Genomic DNA, 15069 nt, shown 5'->3' with positions numbered 1-15069 from the left:
CAGCTCAGTTGGCACTCAAAGTACAAGATAAAGTTCTTCCCATTTACCCTCCCCTTTTCAGGGGCAGACAAGTCTCTTCTTATGGCCACCACCATCACCAGAGGCCCACAAGGAGTGCTGCCATGCTACTGCTGATGCTTATTTAAGATCCAAGTGCTCTTTAGTCACCTTGTGGTGAATGCTGCCAGGTTTGGGAATCACCTTTCATGGCAGTGAGTTCCCGACTTGCCCAGGGAAGATCCAAAAATGCTGTATAAGAAACAAGGCTAGAATCAGGGACCCCAAGAGCCTGCTTGGTACTCGACCCCAGTGTTTTCCAAGCTGCTATCTAAGACACAAGACGAAGATGCCTTTACCCTCTGCTTTTCTCAGGCTGAAGGAGTCTCACTGTAGCCACCACAGGTGGGAGTGTGCTGGGTCTCATTTGAAGCCAGCACATCTCAGACTTACCTATGGCTCGTGGTGTACTACCTGGATATCACTGCTTGTTCTTCAGGGCCCAAGGGGTCCTTAGTCAGCAGGTGATAAATCCTGCCAGAACTAGGTCCTTCCCTTCAAGGCAGTGAGTCCCCTTCTGTCCCAGCGTTTGTCTAGAAATGCTTTCCAGAAGATAGGGCCTGGAATGGGCGTCCCCCCAACTCTAGCCAGTGCCCTATCCTACTGTGGCTGAGCTAGTATCCAGGAGGCAAGACAAAGTCCTCTATATTCCTTCCTCTCCTCAAGCAGAAGGATAGAGGCACTTTTGTTCCTGTGAGCTGTGCTGCTCAGGGATTTGGGGACGGGTGGTGCACGTACACCCTTAACCACACCAGCTGGTGTCTCACTAGAACATGTGTCCTGCAAGTCTACTCGCTCCAAGCCTAAAACAGCACTAGCACTTGCTGAAGAATTGCCATCCTTGGGGCCTAGGTTACCTTTCAAGTTGACTTAGAACCCCAGTGCACTTCAGCCCATGAGGCAAGACTTGCCAGAACTCATGTTCCAATCACTAAGATGGGGAATTCACCTCTGGCTGGGGCCAGTCTAAATGCTTCCTCTGTGAGCAGACATCCGCTGAGCTCATCCTGGTTTTGCTTTCTACTGTGACAAGGCAGCATTCAGTTCAATGTGAAGTCTCATAACCACTTGTGCTGTCCCTCCCCAAAGTGCAAATTTTCTCTTTACACCATGTGGCTGCTGTCAGGGGATAAGAGAAGGGGTGCATCAGAGATTCAAGGCTTTCTTTTCTACCCTTTTCAGTGCTTCTTTCAGCTATATGAAGTTAAAGCCAGGTACTGTGATTACTCACCTCATTTGTTTTATTCTTATGCAGTACTTTTTGCGTGTGTAGAGAGTTGTTACATTTGATGTTCCTGTGTGGGAGAATGATCAGTAGAGGTTTCTATTCGGTCATCTTGCTCCACTCCACCCTAGTTCCCCCATGTCATTTTAAATGTAGCTCTGCATACATCATATGAATGGACTTGATTTAGAACCTATTTTGAGAAACTATTTGTTGCATAAACAAATTTATCTATTTATGTGAATTGTCAAGCTGATACATTTCTTCTTTTATATTTTATTGTGCATGCTATATTTGGGGCTTCCTGGCTATTTGTTCACTGCCATATATTTTTCTCTGTGTGCAATGTTTTCTTTAACATTTTTCATTCTTGTAAACATATAATATGCATGTTATTTTTTCTTTTACAGGAATTCATGTTCTTATTAAATTGATATTAGACTTACAGTTCTCAAATCATCAATATCAAGATGACAGAATGTACTGATTTCCTGGGAATTATAAAGACCCTGACAGCCTCTTCTCAGTTTCCATATACATTTCCTGGAATTTTGTTACTAATATTACATTGCATGTATTGTTTCTCTCAGTAATTAGCTTTAGATATTTTAGTTTTTAGCAAGTATATTTTTATATAACAAAATGAGGTATGCAAAAGTATTATTTTAAAATTATATTTATAACTGAAATAAGTCTCAACTTTAAACTTCCATTTCACCTGACTGCAGAAAAATGAATCTAAATATTTTCCAAAGGAACAACTAGAAATATTTTTTTTTCCTTTAAGATCTCTGCAGTTTGCAAACTTTGCTTTCTAGAACTATATGACAGAGGAAAAGTCAAGGTCTCTAAGCTAATTTGTCACCAAAAAGTCAATAGCAGTGCTATATTTTTATGCCTTTATAAGTTAAATAAAAAAGATAATTTATGTTTCAAAATACTTTGATTAATTCCTTTTTAAAACTCAAAATATAGGCTATTCTGAGTCCCTCTTATCTGATGTCCCTTTATTAAGCTTGAAGTGCTCTTAAAAATTACATACAGTTAAAATTTTACCTGTTTAAAGAAAAAGATGAAAAAATAGAAATTGTAAATATTAACAAAAGTTTTCAAGTCAGTTCCACTTGCATCATTTACACATTTAAATTTCATATTATTGAAAAAAATGCAAAGTATACACATTTTCTAATGTAATTTTGTGCAAATATTGTTATATAAATTAATGAAAATTATTGAATATAGCTCAGTGTGTAATGCTGCAAATGATAACTAGAGACAGACCTGACCATTAAATTCGCCCTAAATGAAGCTATGGAATTATAACTGAATGCGATCACTGCCATCGTTTTCAAAAATGTGTTGAAACAGTTTCCTCAATTTGAAAAGCACAATAATAAACAAAAGCCCATTTTCTTTACCTTTCATGAAGGCTGCAGCTCTGAATTTGTTCAAATATATAAAAGAGGAAAATAGAAAAAGAAAAATGTTCACCGAGGACTGAAACAAATGTGGTAATGTTTCAATGCTTTTTAATACAGTTTCGTAGTGGAGTACATTACTTAATAAAATAATGTTTATTATCTCAATTACAATTTGTGAAAATAGTTTACATTGAGGTGTTCAACATATGAATAAACTCGTTATTTAATTTTCAGGATTCTTGTAGGTTATTCCTTGTTGTATTTTATTGATTATTTGCATAGAAGACTCAGGAAATTAGATATTTATGCTCATTTCAGTGTATCGAAAAGAAATATAACAGCATTATTTATTTAAAAGTTTATATCTATTTTGAAGTTTTCTTAAGAAAAAGTGACAAGAGGCCGGGCGCGGTGGCTCAAGCCTGTAATCCCAGCACTTTGGGAGGCCGAGACGGGCGGATCACGAGGTCAGGAGATGGAGACTATCCTGACTAATACGGTGAAACCCCGTCCCTAGTAAAAAAATACAAAAAAAAAAAAAAAAAAAAAAAAAACAAAAGCCGGGCGAGGTGGCGGGCGCCTGTAGTCCCAGCTACTCTGGAGGCTGAGGCAGGAGTATGACGTAAACCCAGAAGGCGGAGCTTACAGTGAGCTGAGATCCGGCCACTGCACTCCAGCCTGGGTGACAGAGCAAGACTCCGTCTCAAAAAAAAAAAAAAAAAAAAAAAGGAAAAAGTGACAAGTATTCAACCAAAAGTGGCATTATCATCCACTCTTTCTCACCATCACTAAATTTTAATTGAAGCCTAAATGTGCACACAGTACCTGAACAAATGATTTTTATTTGATAATCTATTTTAATGTGTGATGTTTTGAATTTGGCTAATTGTTAAAATCTCAGCTTTTAAATGACTATGACAAATTGATTTTTTAAAGTGCTCTTTAAATGTCTCTATGAAGGCATATGACATTTCTTGAGGGGATATTATTTCATATAAAACAGATTGTTCTAGCAAATAACTTATTACTCAAAAAATCATTAATGTGTCAAATATTTGAATTACAGATGTTGTTGGCTGCAAATAATGAAATAACCTATTGACAATTAATTTAATAATGAAATAAACATTTATCGTAAATAACAAGAAGTCTAAAGGTAGATACTTTCAAGGTGAATTCAATGTCTCAATGCCACTAAAATGCCAATGCCTTTCCACTCATTATCCTAAGCAAGCTGGCTGCTTATTTTCAGTTTGCGGCTTCATGGTTTTAAAATTAATGTTGCATCTCTTTGTATCACATCCTTGACCAATAACATTCAAAGGAAAAAGAAAGTTAAGGTTCTGTCATCTTTTTAACAAGGAAGATGTCAGATGCTCTCATATACAACAGATTTCTCTCCCTTTCAGGCACACACACACACACACACACACACACACATACAGTTCTTCTTTCATCTTTTTGGCCAGCACTATGACCTAGCTTTACTGCAAGAGATCCTGACAAATGGGAGTCTGACATTTTCAGCCTTTATAATGAGAAGTGACCTTTGGCAGGAAGGGGAAAAGTAAATGGTGTTAGGTAGTCAAGGCACAGTGTCTGCCACTGCTTCACTGCAGTATCAAATTTCAGCATTGAATACAATTTTTAGGTGAATCAATAAAATAATTTGATTATGTGTTAAGTCATCAAAATTTAAATTAAGTGATCTTGTTGGGCTTTTTTTTAACTTTTAAAAAATAATTATGGATTCACAGAAACTTGCAGAGAAGTGTGCAGGGCGGTCCAGTGCACCCTTCACCCAGCCTCCTTCAATGTCAGTATTATCCATAGCTATGGTGCTCTTTAAATGTCAAAACCAGGAAATCAAAATTGGTATAATTCATAGAGTTTATTCAGGAGTCACCAGTCATACTTGTACTTGGAATGCATACATGTGTGCATGTGTGTGTGTGTAGCTCTGTACAATGCTATCACATGTGTTGCTTTCTGTAATCGCCATCACAATCATGATATACATTACTGTACCATTACCAGAGGCGCCCTTGTGTAACTTCTTAGTAGCTACACTCACACCTTCCCCTAATTCCTAACCATTGGTAACCACTAATCTATTTTTAGCCTCTATAATTATGTTATTTATTATTATAACATATTATTATCATTGATACTAGGTTATTCTATGTGTTTTTAACTTAGTGTGAATTTATGTGAAAGATAAAATTTAACACTGAGGAAATAAGACTAAAATTCTCAAAATTATATGTAAATATAGCAAACCAATTATTCTTAATAACTTTAACATGTTACTTACAGTTTAGGCGTAAAGCATATCAACCGTTATATCCCCAAGAAGATTATTTTAAAAGTCTTTTAATCAAACAATGGTAAGTTGATCAGATTTCCTACTATAAGGAAAATCACCACTTTGACAGAGTCCTCACTGTATTTCAAAAAAGGGAGATAAAGTAAGAATACTCAGTCTAAATCATTGTTTAGAATGGTGAGCATTATGAAGGGCAGGTTTGGATTTGTAAAATCTCATATATTAAGTTAGCTGTTTGCACCAGTGAACATTCTGTTTTCCAGACAAGAGAGCTGTTTGTCCAAAGGAGCAAACTGTTTGCCCAGACAATTCGGGTCACAGTAAATTCCTGAAGTAAACAGTGGTTATTTTTTGGTTTATACTCCTATCTTCCTGGTGAAGAGTTTCCTGGGACAAAACAAATATGTTATCATATTATTGCAAGAAGACACAGCTCTCTGTATTTTCTTGTTCTTATACCTGTGCTGGACAGCAAATCAATACAATCTGGGGATATGATCAATTCAAATCTGGATCACTCTTTGTAGAGTCATGATCACATAATAAGTTTTTCTCTTGTGGTAAATTCAACATTTATAAAGTTTAGTTTTTATTATTTTGGTGAATGATTATTTGGGGGACAGTGGCTTTGTAAGTGCATTTAAGATTCTGGAAATCATATATTTGAGTATTGCAACATAGCAAATACTAAGAAAATAGTTTTTAGTTTTCTTCTAGACCAGGAGGTAAGAGTGCCCAAATTAAACCAAGACAACAGATCCTTTCACCAATCTAAAAAGTCCATAGGATGAGATACTGGGGTATTAACCAAATCATATTGATATGGTTTGGCTGTGCCCCACCCAAGTTTCATCTTGAATTGTAATCCCCACATGTTGAGACTGCATCATGAGGATGGTAATTTCCATGCTGTTCTCATGATATTGAGTTCTCACAAAATCCAGCAGTTTAAAAGTGTTTTTGCAGTTCCCCCCTCACTCTCTCTCTCCTGCCACTGTGTGAGACATGCCTTGCTTTCTTTTCAACTTCTGCTATGATTGTAAGTATCCTGAGGTCTCCCCAGTGATGTGAATCTGTGAGTAAATTAAAACTCTTTTCTTTATAAATTACCCAGTCTCGGGATTTCTCTATAGCAGTGTGAGAATGGACTAATACAGAAAATTGGTACCAGAAGTTTAGGGCACTTCTATAAAGATAACTGAAAATGTGAAAGCAACTTTGACGGGCACAGGTTGGAAGAGTTTGGAGGGTTCAGAAGAAGACAGGAAGATGTGGGGAAGTTTGGAACTTCCTAGAGTCTTGTTGAATGGTTTTGACCAAAATGCTGATAGTAATATGGACGGTGAAGTCCAGGCTGAGGGGGTCTCAAATGGAGATGAGAAACTTATTGGGAACTAGAGTAAAGGTCACTTTAGCTATGCCTTAGAAAAGACACTGGCAGTTTTTTAGCCTTGCCCTAGAGATATATAGCACTTTGAACTTGAGTGAGCTGATTTAGGGTATCTAGCAGAAGAAATTTCTAAGCAGTAAAGCATTCAAGAGGTGATCTGTTTTTTCTTGACAGTGTATAGTTATACGCATTCACAAAGAGTCTGAAATTGGAACTTATGTTTAAAGGGAAGCAGAGCATAAATGTTTGGAAAATTTGCAGTCTAACCATGCAGTAGAAAAGAAAAACCTATTTTCTGAAGGGAAATTCAAGCTGGCTGCAGAAATTTGCATAAGTAACAAGGAGCCGAACGTTAATAGCCAGGACAATGGAGAAAATGTCTCCCAGGCAGTTCAGTTCAGAAATAGTTACAGCAGCCCCTCCCATCTCAGGTCCAGAGGCCTAGGAGGTAAAAATGATTTTTTGGGCCAGGTCAAGGCTTCACTGCTCTGTACAGCCTTAGGACATGGTGCCCTGCATTACAGCTACTCCAGCTTCACCATGTCTGAAAGGGGCCAAGGTACACCTCCAGGCATGGCTTCAGAGAGTGCAAGCCCCAAGCCTTGTCAGCTTCCACATGGTTTTGGGCCTGCAGGGGCAAAAAAGACAAGAGTTGAGCTTTGGGAGCCTCTTCCTAGATTTCAGAGCATTAGAGAAATAGCTGAATGTCCAGAAAGAAGTTTGCTGCAGGAGTGGAGCCCTAATGGAGAACCTCTACCAGGGCAATGCAGAGGGGAAATGTAGGGTTTGAGCCTCCACACAGAGTCCCCATTAGAGCACTGCCTAGTGAAGCTGTGAGGAGAGGGTCCATCCTCCACACTCCAGAATAGTGGATGCACTGACAGCTTGCACTGTGCACCTGGAAAAACTTCAGGCACTCAATATCAGCTCATGAAGGCAGCCACGAGGCCTGTACCCTGAAGAGTCACAGGGGTGGAGTTGCCTAAGACCTTGGGAGCCCACGTTGCATCAGCATGCCCTAGATGTGAGACATGGAGTGAAAGGAAATTATTTCAGAGCTTTAAGATTTAATGATGGCCTTATTGGGTTTCTGTAACTCCTTTGTTTTGGCCAATTTATCCCATTTGGAATGGAAGCATTTATGCAATGCCTGTACCTCTATTGTATCTTGTAAGTAACTAATGCTTTTGATTTTACAGGCCCATAGGCAGAAGGGACTTTTCTTGCCTCAGATGACACTTTGGACCTGTACTTTTAGGTTAATACTGGAATGAGTTTAGACTTTGGGGGACTATTGGGAAGGCATGATTGTGTTTTGAAATGTGCAAAGGACATGAGATTTGGGAGGGGTTGGGGTGGAATGATATGGTTCAGCTTTGTGTCCCCACCCAAATCTCATCTCAAATTATAATCCCCACATACTGAGGGAGAGACCTAGTAGGAGGTGACTGGACCATGGGGGAAGTTTCCCCCATGCTGTCCTGAGAGTAGTGAGTTCTCATGAAATCTGATGGGTTAAAAGTGTTTGGCTGTTCCACTCTTGCTCTTGCACTCTCCTGCTGCCATGTAAGACATGCCTTGCTTCCTCTTCACCTTCCACCATGTGAGTAAGTTTCCTGAGGCCTCCCTCACCACACAGAACTGTGAGTCAATTAAACCTCTTTTCTGTATAAATTACTCAGTCTCAAGTAGTTCTTTACAGCAGTGCGAGAACAGACTAATACACATATTTATCATATATATATATATATATATGTAATAGGCTGAATTATGTCACCCCAAAATTGATGTTTTGAAGTCTTAAACCTCAGTATGCTAGAATGTGACTATATTTGGAGAAAGGTATCTTAAAGAGGAAATTAAGTTAAAATAAGGTTGTAATGATAGGCACTAATCCAACGTGATTGGTCTTATAGGAGGAGATTAAAATACATACAAGCACAGAAGAGGAGCAAGTAGAAGACAAAGGAATAAGATGGCCACCTACAAGTCAAGGAGAGAGTCCTCAAAAAAATGCAACCCTGAGGATACTTTGATCTTGAGCTTCTAGCTTCCAGAAATGTGAGAAAAAATAATTTATGTTGATTAAGTCACCCAGTCTGTGGTACTTCATTATGGCTGCCCTAGCAAAACGAGCACAATACATATTTATGTAACCCCTAAACCAAGTATTATCTTATGGTTTATGTTACCATCTGGTCTTAGTCAATACCTAAGACTGAGCAATTTATAAGGAACAGAAATTTATTTCTCACATTTCTGGAGGCTGGGAGATCAAGGCACAAGCATCTGGTGTTGGGTGAGGGCCTTCTTGCTCTATCTTCCCATGGTGGAAACTGGAAGAGCAAAAACGGACAAACTTGTGTCCAAATACGGCAGAAGAGCAGAAGTGTGAACCCACTCCCAGAAGCCCATTTTTAGGAGCATTAATACATTAATGAGGATGAAGCACTCATGACCTAAACATCTCTCATTGGGCCCCATCTTCCAATACTGTTGCATTGGGATTACGTTTTAACAAATGAATTTTGGAAGATGCATTCTATTATAGCATTATCTTTATCCAAAGTAACCAAATTTTGTTTTCCAAATTAAAAATGAAAAGAACTCAGAAAGCCAAAAAATAATTTTTCACAAGCCCAAATCTACCAGATTAATAATTTTTGAGTTTTATTGACCATTTAAAGAAAATTGTATATATTTTTACTCTACAACCATAGTATAATATATAAAAATAATCAAAAGGGTAGATATAACAATGATTAGTGACCACTGTTTTGCCTCTTTTTTCCTTAGAAATTGTCCAAGTACCCAAAGATTAAATTATTACCTCAATAAAATATTAGCTTCAGGCTTTAAAGTTAAATAAAGTTCTAGAAATTAAAATTCAACAAGCAAATTAAGTATATGTAATTGGTCATATTGCAAGAATTCATAGGCTTAAACATTTTAGGAGTTATTCATTGTTATGAGTTCTTTTAGTTCAATACAGTTGCATAGTTTTGCAATCTTAAGACCATTTGTAGAAACACTAATGGCTCAACCCATAGAACTAATGTAAAAATTTTTGAAAGTTTAACATAGATTAAACTCAAAGCATGTACTAAAATACTGCACTAACATTTTTACATGGTGGCAAAATTAGAGAGAAAACAAAAAGTATTTAAAGCTAAAATTAAAATATCTTAATCTGACGAGTTATCTCTTGTTCTGGAATATCACATGAACTTTAAGAAAATCTTATTTATAAATCTTTATAGTCTTTTCCAAATTTTAAAGACTCTTCAAGTCTTGACAAAATCCCTAACTTTCTAACTTTTGCTAAGAACCAAAGCCATTTCTCAAACTCACATTATACTTTTTAAAATCTGAATTTGTTTCTGCATTTATTTTGTGTTTAACATCTGTGTTTTTCATATACTGTCAGTTCAGTAGTTTAATAAAATATGGTGAATTTAGATTTCTTTGGGAGATATTCCAGGGTGTCTCATTTGAAAATTGCCAAAGATGATGCAATTCAGTACATATATGCCAGAATTTTAAATTTTTAAATAATTTTTCTATTTACATTTTATAGCATGTAATATTAATAGTTTTGAGGAGAATCTTAGTGCTTTTTTTTTAAGCTTAAACAATGAAGTCATTTATTAGGTCATTTAGTAATTTACTAGACATAAGTCATTCCAAGTTTAGTTAAGTTAGTGATCCAAAGATGGCATCAGAAGCCAACTGTCTTCCATGTTTCCAATTATACCGTATTCAGCATATTGGCTTTTTGTTGTTTGTCTCCTTAGGCCACTTTACTGCTGTAGTTTGTGTGTGTGTGTGTGTGTGTGTGTGTGTGTGTGTGTGTGCGCGCGCGCGCGCACGCGCGTCTGTGTTGTTGTTGTTTTAAATTCTAAGATCAATTCTTATTTCTTCCAAAAAAAAAAAAACAGAAGCAGTCAAAACAATTTAAGACACATTTAAAAGGATATTATTGAGTGAGCTTCAAGGAGAGCTTGACTCTGCAAAGGTTGTGAGTCCAAAGGAAGAGGGAAGTCTGTCTTGTTCCTTGGCTGGCTGGCTGGCTGCGCCCAGGACAAAGGAGCCAGCAGAGGCCCCGAGACCCCAGACTGCTGCCCTGAATAGCCGAGTCCTGCCAATTCCAGTTCCAATGTCGCACAGGATCAGACTGTGCCGGGGGAGGGCTGTGGGAGGCCCCCGCATCCAGAAAGTGGAAATCGAGCCCCGTGGCACATTCCGATGGAACTCGGCGACAGATGAGCTTGAAAGTTCAAATGGACATTCTGGCTTTAGCGTTGCTTGCAAGGACCAGAAGATCTAACTGGCTGCAGGAGGAGTGCCACCCTTTGTCTCTGGAGTATTTTTGGTGAGAGATTCACCACACGCAGTGTGCACAGCATCCTCTTGGCTGGCAGACCTGTTATTGTAGGGTTTACCTATGTGGGCCAGGTCCGGCCGGAGATCAGTCATGCACCCTGACATCGAGGTTTGCCCGAGTCATTGACTATAATGTAGTAACATTAGCTGGTTATTTACAGGACAGCTGACTCTCCCTTTCCACGGATTTTTAGGGAGAGGGCTGGAGGGGAGGGGCGTGGCTGTTTGCTTGTTTTTAAATTTTTTAAATGACCTTATAAACGGGGAGTCAGGAGAATTTAAACCAACTCCTACATAGAGCAGTCCAAATGAGCCAGAAGAAAGGCCACCAGAAACACCTGGGTCCTCTCATCTCCTATGTGGAGGAGGCAGGGCCTAGGTCTGAGGAAGTGAATAAATGAAAAAGAAAATGAGTGCAAGAAATGGGAGTTGCAAGGGCAAAAGGAAGAAGGTCAACCACTTTTTTTTTCTTTTTTTTCTTTTTTAACCTTAGGAGCTAAGTGTAGCTTGAAGATTTTGGATAACTTTGCACAAGAAAAGGAAAATCATTCTTTTGAAGTAGGTTGAAGCAGTGATTTTTGAAAACAAACAAAGCAGAATGAAAGCATCTTAAATTTTTCATCTTTTCTTTACAAGTTACCTAGATCACTTTTGATTGAGAAAACTATGGAAAGCTAGTAACTGCCACAAGTGAACCCAGGGGATGGCATATGTCAATTTTCCACAGAGCCTTGCTTTGTGGGTGTCTGAATGCACTGCTCTCAGGGGCAAGAGCTCTGCTCACATTTGCTGGAATCAATCGCAGTAGATTTCAGTCCTCAAGTCACTTTTGACTATATTGCTTTGTAAACTCTCCAGCATTCTTACAGAATTTTTTACGATCCTTAGAGTATTCTTCAGGTAGGTCAGGCCAAAGGGAATGCTTGGGCTGGAGGTAGTTCATCAGTGCTATGAGAGACTGACTGGATTACTTAGTTGGTTTTGGTTGCCAGCTTCTAGTTTTCAGCACTAATTCCTGGCAAACAGACCTTCCCATTTTCATCAATGTTCAGGTGATAGATCTTTGTTTTAAATGTGATCTTTGGTGGTTTGAATGAGTACTCTGTGGGAAAGTTGGTTTTGATCCTGAAGGCCCTGTATTAGCCGATTCTTGCATTGCTGTAAAGAAATCTGGGTTAATTATAAAGAAAAGAGGGTTAACTGGCTCATGGTTCTACAGGCTCTACGGAAGCATAGCTGCATTTGCTTCTGGGAGGTCTCAGGAAGCTTCCAATTATGGCAAAAGGCAAAGGGGAGCAAGCACATCACATGGTGAGAACTGGAGGGGTGAGGGGAAGCACCACACACTTTTAAACTATCAGATCTCAGAACACATCTTCCAAGAATGCACTCACTATCTGGAGGGCGGCACCAAAGGGACGGTGCTAAACCATTCATGAGGATTCTGCCTCCATATTCCAGTCACTGCCAGGCCCGACCTACAATACTGGGGATTATATTTTAACATGAGATTTGGGTGGGGACAAATATCCAAACTATATCAGGCCCCCTTATCATGTGGAGGCTTGTTCATCACCTTCCTGTTGACCACCGTCTTGGACATCAACTGCTACAGTTCGACATCTCACATCCATATGCAACAAAACCCAGTTAGGAAGGACTGTTTATCACATCCCATGTTTGTTTGTTTGTTTGTTTGTTTAACTTTTTCTTTATTTCTTTATTTTGAGATGGAGTCTTGGTCTGTCACCCAGGCTGGAGTGCAGTGGCACAATCTCGGCTCAGTGCAACCTCCACCTCCCAGACTAAAGCAGTTCTCCTGCCTCAACCTCCCAAGTAGCTGGAATTACAGGTATGCTCCACCACACGGCTAATTGTTTTGTATTTTTAGTGGAGATGGGGTTTCACCATGTTGGCCAGGCTGGTTTCGAACTCCTGACCTCAAGGGATCTGCCCACCTTGGCCTCCCAAGGTACTGGGATTACAGGCGTGAGCCACCGTGCCCTGCCTAAACTTTTATTTTGAAATAACTGTAGATACAGGAAGTTGCAAAAAATTGTACAAAGAGGACAGGTGCCAGTGTAGTATTCCCTTAGATTTCCTCAATAGTTACATCTTATGTAATTGCAGTACAATATTAAAACCAAGACATTGACATTCAATACAATGTGTATGCATACTTTTATGTTATTTCATTAGTTGTGTAGATTAACGTAAATGAATAACTTGGCTTTTTTTTTCACTCAGCATGGTGCCCTTCAGATCTGTTCAAGACATCCAAGTTGTATGTATTAATAATTCATTCTTTTTTATTGCTGAGTAGTATTCAATGGTATATATGGATCACAGTTTCTTTAACCATTCACTTGTTGAAAGACATTTTTGTTGCTTTCAGTTTCTGGCCATTTCTTACAAAGCTGCTTTCAACAATCATGTATAGGTTTCTACGTGGACATATTTCCCTACCTCCCACTCTACCCCCAGAATAAATTCTCAGGAGTACAAGTGCTCAATTGTCTAGTGGTAAGCATATGTTTAGTATTTTTATGAAACTGCCAAACTATTATCCAGATTTCACAGTCCTGCGAGCATTTGGTATTGTCACTATTTTGGTTCTTCCAAAAGATATATAGTGACATCTCATTTTGGATTACATGGATGCAGAGGAACTGGATCTCTCATACATTGCTGGTAGGACTGTGAAATCTGGAAATACAAATGTCATCCAAATGAGATATCACTACATTCCTTTTGGAAGAACTAAAATACTGACGATAGCAAATGGTATTTTGAATTACATTCGTATTGTAACAACTGGTGATGTTGAACATTTTTTTATGTGCTTATTTGTCATCTTTATATCCTCTTCAGTGACATGTTTCTTCACGTCTTTCACATTTTCTAATTTTATTGGTTATTTTGGGGGGGTTTGTTTGTTAGCTTTACTGCTGAATTTTGAGAGGTTCTTATATATTCTAATAGAAGTCTTTGTCAGATATGTACTTTACAATTATTTTCTCTCATTCCATAGCTTGTCTTTTAATTTCCTTATAAGGGTCTTTCTCAGAGCAAATGTTTTTAATTTTGATGAAGTCCAAATTACTGATTTTTTCTTTTATGGGTGGTACTCTTGGTATCATGTCTAAGAACATGTGACCGAGCCCTGGGTTTCAGAGTTTTCTCCTATGTTGCCTTTTAAAAATATTATGGTTTTGAGTTATCTATTTTGAGTTGGTTTTAAGAAAAGTGTATGATGTGGATCAAGGTTTATTGTTTTTGTCTATGGATGTTTAATTGCTTTACTACCATTTGTTTAAAAGAATACCCTTTCTCCTTTGAATTTCTCTTACACCTTTGTCAGAAATTAGATGTTTGCATTTGTGTGGTTCTATTTCTGGGTCTTAAGTGCTCTTAAGCAAATTACTAGAGTTGGTCATATTAATTTTTTCACTAGTTGTGCTATCCTGGTATTAGTTTTAATGTCTGTATTTCATTCAGACAACCCTTAGAGATTAGTAAAACTATAAAATATAAAATTATTTTTTGATGTAACCTGTTTTACATCAATAAAAAGCACATATAAGCGTTTGAACTTATGTTAAATGTTTATTCAAACATTTCTTCTCTGATCACTATCCCATCTTCTTTATCCAAAAACATAAAATAGAGATTATATCCTACAACATTAGATTACACTCACAACATAAAAGTTCTGTTCTCTAATTAGATGAAATATTCAAAACAGTGACTGGGAAAGCTCCCCTATTCTGCTGGAATGATATGATATCATTTGGAACATCATGTAATTAAATACTAGAAATGAGCTATTGTTGAAATGAGAACACTGTCTAAATGAATAATCTTTACTTACACAATTATTTGCAATGTTCAAATATTGGCCAGAAAATTTTGGTCTTACAAAAAAGATCTGAAATGTAATTTTTTTTTCCTATTTAATTCTCTTCACAGAATGAACCTAAGAAGAAAGAGAAATTGTTTCACTGATGTTCAACACAGGGCAACTTTAACTGAATTACTCTAGGGAAACAACAGCCAGTTCCATTAAAATCGTCAAGTTTTATCTCCATTCTCCAGCAATTTATAAAGTATACTATCTAAGTCTCTACAGAGAACAAGGCAGATAGAAGCCAGATGACTAAGCACTGGCCTTCTGGTTTTTAAACACATTCCCTGAACCTATTGTGTAACTAACTGATGCTTAGGTTTAGGACTGGCCTTTTTCAGCTTTCTTCATTTCACTCTCATT

The 15069-nt window shown here is 37.9% G+C and overlaps 1 pseudogene; it reads right to left on the bottom strand.

Annotated features, from left to right (window-relative positions):
* Nucleotides 1-11625: 11625 nt before the first annotated feature.
* On the bottom strand, nucleotides 11626-12405 carry LOC126954423 (ubiquitin-conjugating enzyme E2 L3-like; annotated as a pseudogene).
* Nucleotides 12406-15069: the final 2664 nt, after the last annotated feature.

The sequence above is a fragment of the Macaca thibetana genome, chromosome 5, assembly GCF_024542745.1.
Source record: "Macaca thibetana thibetana isolate TM-01 chromosome 5, ASM2454274v1, whole genome shotgun sequence".
In the NCBI taxonomy this organism is placed as follows: Eukaryota; Metazoa; Chordata; class Mammalia; order Primates; family Cercopithecidae; genus Macaca; species Macaca thibetana.
The sequence above is the reverse complement of the archived record's forward strand: the minus strand, read 5'-3'. Positions and strand labels throughout refer to the sequence as shown.